This window comes from Pterocles gutturalis, unplaced genomic scaffold (genome assembly GCF_000699245.1).
Source record: "Pterocles gutturalis isolate BGI_N339 unplaced genomic scaffold, ASM69924v1 scaffold48180, whole genome shotgun sequence".
Classification (NCBI taxonomy): domain Eukaryota; kingdom Metazoa; phylum Chordata; class Aves; order Pterocliformes; family Pteroclidae; genus Pterocles; species Pterocles gutturalis.
The window spans coordinates 8,438-15,660 of record NW_010140294.1 but is presented as its reverse complement, the minus strand read 5'-3'; positions in this window follow the sequence as shown (position 1 = coordinate 15,660).

Genomic DNA, 7,223 nt, shown 5'->3' with positions numbered 1-7,223 from the left:
CACACGCCTTGCACACAACTCGAACACACCATGCAAATATACTTCGGTAGCGTTCCGTAATATCGCTGCTGGCCTTTATCTCCACATGTGACAGACCCGCTAGGCTCCGCTGTGGACCTCCATGGGCAGCAGGGGGAGAACCTGTAGCACCACAGGAGGCAGGAATCTTGGCTCCAGTGCCTGGAGTACGTCCTCCCCCTCCTTCTTCGCTACCCTCAGCGTCTGCAGGGTGGTTTCACATTTTCTCTATCAGAGCTTCTGTGCAGCGTTTTTTAGCCCTTGTTAAATATGTCATCACCGAGGCTGGATCTTCTTTAGCTTATTTTCAATGTGCGTTACCTTTTGCCGGCCTCTCCAGCTTCAGCTGTGGCAGCTCCTGGCCGCAGCCAGCACACGTCCGCCTGTCCCTTTTTTCCCACAGTGTTAGAAGAATGAGGACAAACAGACTGGCCACCTGCCCCTCTTTCTGCTTCCTCTCCGGCAGCTCTCAAAATCCCTGGGAGGTGGGTGCCCTGATGGGGCCTGACTCAACCAACAGTCAGCCTGTTGCCCTGCTGGGTTGGAAAGACCCTCGCAGCTCTTCGGAACCCTTGGGCGGGCGTCCCCGGGGGCTGCAGCCCTTTCACACAGAGGAGCCATCGCCATCAGCCTTGCTGGCCCCACCTGGGGCTCCTCCCCCCCAGCCGACAGCCGTCGGGGGCGGGGGGTGAGATACACACGCAGAGGTGTCGACACGTAGAACAAAGGGATGGAGAAAGAAAAACCAGAACTGGGCTGCTGGACAGAGGAGTGACAGGGAGCGGGACAGAGTAACAGATGACAACAACAACAAAAAAACCACAAAGAGGGAACAGGACAGAGAAATGGGCAGAAAGGCAACAAAAAGGACAGAGAAACAGAAATAGAGCGAGAGGAATAAAGAGCAGGACAGAGAGATGGAACAAGAAAGGAAAAAAAAGACAGGAGGCAGCACAAAGGCAAAGTGAGACAAGGGCAGGGAGAAGGGCAAAGGGAGGGAAGAGGGAACAAAATAGGGACAAGCTGCAGGACAAGCTGAAGGCCAATGGCATCCTGGGGTGTATCAGAAGGGGGGTGGTCAGTAGGTCGAGAGAGGTTCTCCTCCCCCTCTACTCTGCCCTGGTGAGACCGCATCTGGAATATTGTGTCCAGTGCTGGGCCCCTCAGTTCAAGAGGGACAGGGAACTGCTGGAGAGAGTCCAGCGCAGAGCCACAAAGATGATGAAGGGAATGGAGCATCTCCCTGCTGAGGAAAGGCTGAGGGAGCTGGGTCTCTTTAGCCTGGAAAAGAGGAGACTGAGGGGTGACCTAATTAATGTTTATAAATACGTGAAGGGTGAGTGTCAGGAGGATGGAGCCAGGCTCTTCTCTGTGACATCCAGTGACAGGACAAGGGGCAATGGGTGCAAGCTGGAACATAGGAGGTTCCGCTTGAGTATGAGGAAAAACTTCTTCCCGGTGAGGGTGACAGAGCACTGGAACAGGCTGCCCAGAGAGGGTGTGGAGTCTCCTTCTCTGGAGACATTCAAAGCCCGCCTGGATGCGTTCTTGTGTGATCTGATCTAGGTGTCCTGCTCCGGCAGGGGGATTGGACTGGATGATCTTCCGAGGTCCCTTCCAATCTCTAACATTCTGTGATTCTGTGACAGAGATGGAGGAATTTTCAGTCTCCTGTGCCTTTTCGGCCTCCACTCGATTCTGGCCTCTACCTGTAGAAAAACTACTGGTTTTGGACTGGAACAGAGGCACAGAGAGAGAGGGATGGGGAGCAGGACAGAGAGTTGAAAGGGGAAAAACAATAGGGACAGGGAGAAGGAGAGAGAGGTAGAGACAAAAAGGGCAATGGGGAGCGGGACCGAGAGATAAAGAGAAGGATGGGAAGCTGGACGCAAGAGTAGAAGGAAGAACAGGAGTATGGGTAGGTGGAAAAAACGACAGAGAGGGAGAGAGAGAGGGTCAGAGAGCCAAGAGGACAGGCAAAAAGAGAACAATGGAGGAACAAAGGATGGCACAAGAAAGAGATGGGAGGCAGGGAAAGGCAGAGATGGGCAGGGATCTGGGAGGGGTGAGGGATGCGGGGAGGCACAGAGACATGGAAAAAGGAGGACACGTGCCCGAGGGCCCAGGACTCACAGTAGCTCCCGTCTCGGTGCTGCCTGGAGAAATGTACAATTCAGACGCTTCTCTCACCCTCTCGCTCTCTCCTTCCTCTTCCAGTAGCTCTGGCTACTTGACCACCGTCCATCTAGGAGAGCACAGCTAGTGCCTTACAGCTCTTTAAATGTCCACATGCTTTAAATTTTCAAAGGCTCATCCATAGCATCTTTCTCTCACACAATACAGGGACATACTGTACCTTTGGATACGTATACAGATCCTGTGTTAGACTTGAACGATGTCATCTGCCAAGGACTGTTACTTGGGACCGTTCCTAACCCAAAGTGGCAGGGTTTCTCTGTTCCGCAGATGGAGGCAACTTCCAGTTGGTTCTCGCGGCACAAGGCGCCGCAACCCTGAAAACCGCCATCGCTGCCCCAACACCTGCTGCCGGATGCCCCGGTCTTGCTCTGCCAGCCAACAGCTCCTGAGGCGGGGTTCCCCGTGGCACGACTGCGTGGCGATGCCCGTCGCCTCTGCCCCGTCCCTGCCTTGTCTGTGCTCCCCTTCAGCTGCTGGCCAGGGTTTTTTCTTTTACCCAGCTCTCCCTCATACACACAGCCCTCACGTCCATCTCCCAGCCCTTTACGGCCCTTCTGCCGCTCAGAACTCGCTGACTACGGCTGCCAGACGGCGTCTCACACTACAGGAACGGTGTGGGAGATGTGCCCATCCCCAGGAAGCCAGGCCAGCGTGTCGGCCGGACGCCGCCTCCTTCCTCGCAGGACGAGACCCTCCCAGAGCAGAAATGTGCGGCCGCCGCCCCTCTGTCCCACCTTGACTTTGCAGCTGGAACCATAGGCCCCGCAACAAAGTGAAGACAAGAAACAAAGGAAAGCAGGGCAGGCTAAGGGAGAAGAAAATGCCAATGTGGGTGCTGCTAATGAGGGAGAGGGCAGGGCTCTCCCCACTCCGCTAGGGCACCCCGAGAAAATGTAACTGATGCTCCCGGGGTACTGGCGCACATCCGGGACCAGCCAGCACCATTCAGGCCCTCTGGGGCCGATGTTGCCATCTCTGGAATCCCTCGCCTCCTAGAAGCGTCACACAGGCTACAGCCCTTGCCGTTATCTTACGGACCGTGTTCGGCAAAAAGGGCCGTTCGGAGATGACGGTCTCGCAAATCGACAGCCTCCCTGAACTTCTGAAGGCCGAAGCCCGACTCGCCACGCTCCAGCAGGTATGAAGTTAGACTCCGGGTCAGGTTTTGATTTCCATGTGATTTAATAAGTTAACAGGTTCAGCCATTACACAGCAATGGAAGTCTTCTTCAACATTTACAAAGGTGCGAGAACTTCATTCATTTAGTCCAAATTAAATCATTTTATTCTCATCTCTTAAATAGCTACACATTTCCTATTTTTTTCTTCTAAACAATCCGGGGTTAAAATATCCACCCAGAGAGAAGGCATAAAAGTACAAAAGAGCACGCACAAGGAGGGGCATTAATTCCAATTTGGTGTATTTGGTCCGGTACCTGTACGAGCAAGGAAAGGCAGTGCGGAGTGCTCACGCCTGTAGAAGGAGCTGCGATATCGCAAGTACGCAAAGACCTTTTTTTTCCGGAAGTCGGACTGCCGCCGGGACGGTTACTCCACCGTGACGCTCACCGTGACCTGGGGGGGGCGGTGGGGAGAATGAGGCAAAAAAACCCCAAAACACACAAACGGCAGCCACCCGACATTAAAGCATCTCGACAACTACCCAGAAATTACTTCTATGTAGGTTTAGCAAACAACAAACTGAGAGAAGCCATTGCAGGAAGGAAGCGGCATTGCTTAAGACAAAAAAGCAAAACAAAAACACTCGTAAGCATATACTGGGCCGTGGGCCCGGTTCTAGCGTAGGAACGGTGCCTGCCCATGGCCCTCATATATGGGTTTGAAGAAGTTTTCATTATGCTCCTGTCCACCGAGCTGTTTTCTGACTAGCTCTCTACCCGAGTAGCCTTCGCTTGTTCTCCCCAACTTCAGCAAATCTGCCTAAAAACCCATCCTAAACGACATAAGCAGCATGATGGAGCTTGCAGACAGAGGCAGAAGGTGGACTCGGTTGCTCGAGTCAGCCCCTGCAAAGGTCCGCGTAAGAAATATTTTGTGGACACTGCAGAACCCAGTAAGGCCACCCACCCGACCGACCAATCAGCCCCATCGTCCTTGGTTGCTCAGTAGAGCGACCGGTACAGGCGTTCGCGGAGCGCACTACGATTACAAGCGCATGCAAATGGGTGTGCGCGCGCACAATCCCTCCGCCCTCGAGCGCCCTCTCCGCATATCGAGCCTCGGTCAGACGTCCGTCACGATAAAGCCTACAGCACCCCCAAAACACTGAGGTTTTACATTTCCTTCCATTTCTTTCCGTGCCTCTTTTCTCTCGCCTCAAGAGGATATCCCTCGCAGGCCGATGCTGAGGGCTTTTTCGACGGGGAAGCTCTTAAAAAGACTTTTACCAAAACATGGGGAGAGGATGTATCCAGACAGAAATACACTTACAAGCATACTTAGAGCTAGAGGAATCTATTTCCTTCAGAGAAGTAAAAATACACAGCATAGGTAAGTTCTAGTAACTCTGTTGAGCCAAAAATAGCAAAAAAGAAAACCAACCTGACCCAAAATGTGTACTTTGGCTTCATTTACCAGTCACGGTTTCTACTCGTGTCGCCGGCAGTGAAGCACAGCTGCAGGAACGCAGGGCCGCGTAAGCACGTTAAACTCCTTCCGAAGCCTCCGTGCATTCGAGCCCACTGCTCTGCTGCTCATACTCCCCCACATATTTGGTCAAGGACCGACTTCACAAGGTGCAAATGCTGAGCCTACCCTGAGACGGCAACCTAGCGACTGCAGAACATTCGGATCTAAAAAGTCAGACGGCGGCCCGTGCCACGCACCGGAGCCGCTCCCTGGTCCCGGGCACTAGGAAATGCCGCAGATGCCGCGACGGCACCGAGGTGGGGTGTGGGTATCCAGAATAAGTTAAACAGGGAAAAGCAGATTTCAAATAGCATTTCTCCTGTCCTAAAGCCAGAAGCACAAGCAGGGATTAAATACAAAATAGATTTCTTTAAGCAGCACTTCTATAAGGGGAAACTCCCTGGGATTCTGTCTTTACAGTTTCTGGAGGCCAAAGACCTATGTGACCTTCCCTTTCCTTCCGATAGGATTAGGAGAGAGAGTTGTTTCTCACACCAATAATTGCACCTCCCCCGCGAGGCAGATTCGTTACCATTCTCTGCTTCGGGAAGCCGGGAGGAGTCGCCCGTGCTCACGTAGCTGGGACTAACAAAACCATCCGGTCGCTACTCGGTGGATGAAAACAACGGCATGTGTGAGAAAGGAAGCTGCATACGGATACAAAGATAAAGGATCAACACGTTAATAGGGAGTGTATCAGAACTAAAAATCTCCCGGTGCGCTCAGCCGAGCCATTCCCCCTTGCCCCTTACCCGTCCCTCAAACAGCAGTTTACCCAAATACCCTGAAAAACATTCTGCGCTTACCGAGAACATTTAGAAGAAGCTAAAAGGTTACAGTATCGGTCCTGTACTCTATGAATTTGGGAAGTAACAAAATGCCAGAAAGTCCATCTCCACTAGGAAACACGAGCGGGTGTGGGAATTAACGTTCAGGGATCCGCTCTGTTAGCGCTTGATAAGATCCCTTTCCTTCGTGAGCCATCTTTCATAGCAATTTACTGCCTGTGATAAAGAGTGCCGCCAAAAATCTAAGGGAAGATACGCGCCAAGCGTCGGGCATCCCCACGTGCCGTTCATTCCGCAGACCACAGCGTGGGAGATTCCCAAATGAGTCTCCTGCCAGGTCAAAGCTCAACATCAAGAACAGTACCTTCGCTGCTATTCATAAGAAGTCGTAGCCCAGAGCCAACAAACTGGGAACGAACTCAGGAAAGCCCACAGACATTTGCCAGGAATTGCCCATTTAACACAGCTATAAAGGGATCCTCAGTCCCCAAGGCCAGTAAGGAACTTCGGTTTCAGTTTTACTCCTAGCTTTCCTATCGCCTCCTTCCTCCCAGCCAGACCAAAATAGTCCGGTCGAAATCTAGCTACAGACACGAACCTCGCTCGCCTTTTCTGCGTACGGCCACAAGGCCGACACTCACTAGCCCTCGCGGCCCTCCTCACACACGCGAGCCCCGGATTCATGCTTCAGAAGCACGGGTGCAAGCCTCGGGCGTTTGCCTCCAGCTGAGGCTCAAGCTGCTCTTGCAGTTTAGGGAAAACAATACAGGACTATTAAACAAGAGTCACCAAACGTCCCGCGATAAATCCGCTACCAAAGAGCTGCCGGGTCCTCTGAAAGTTCCTTTCTGTTCCAACCACCGTTTCCAACGTGGGGTTTCACAGCCGTCCCACTAGAGAAGCAGTGTCGTCCGGGCTCAGCCAGCGCTCTTCGCCCAAAGCAACCTCGACATGGTATTAAAAAGAATAAACAAAATGAAAAAACAGAGTGTCAAGTACTGCTAGCAACAGAGGCAGAGTCATAGCACGGACAGTGCAAGACAAAATGCCAAGCCGGAACCAAAACCCTGGGCTCTGGGAACAAGGGCGCGCCCGCAAAGGACAGCGCCGCGTGCGACGTCGCACCGACCCTGCATGGGAAGGCTATGTCAAACTGGCACCCGGATCGCTAGAGGCGAGCCATAGATTGCCGATATCGACCAGGGCTGTGGTGGGAACCGGTCGCTCACGTCAAGGAAGAGAATTTTCAGCAAGAAACAGCGAGCACTCTGACATCCGCAGTGCACAGAGCTGCAAATAAAGCCGCAGTACTGTATTGAGAAGAAAAGAAACAAAGGATAAAAGACATCAAAGAGCTCAGGGATGACAGAAACTCCCGGACCAAACCAAACGGACGGAGAAGACCTTCTCGGTCAGACAGCTGGACCAGTTTGATTTCTCACACCCGCCCAAGCTTGTGGGGAATCGACAGGAAAAACAGGAAAGAGTCCCTCCTGCTGGCATGCACAGGGGCTTTCAATCCAAGCCCCAGGCGACTCTGGCCTCGCCCACCTCCAGACGCTTTCAAGAG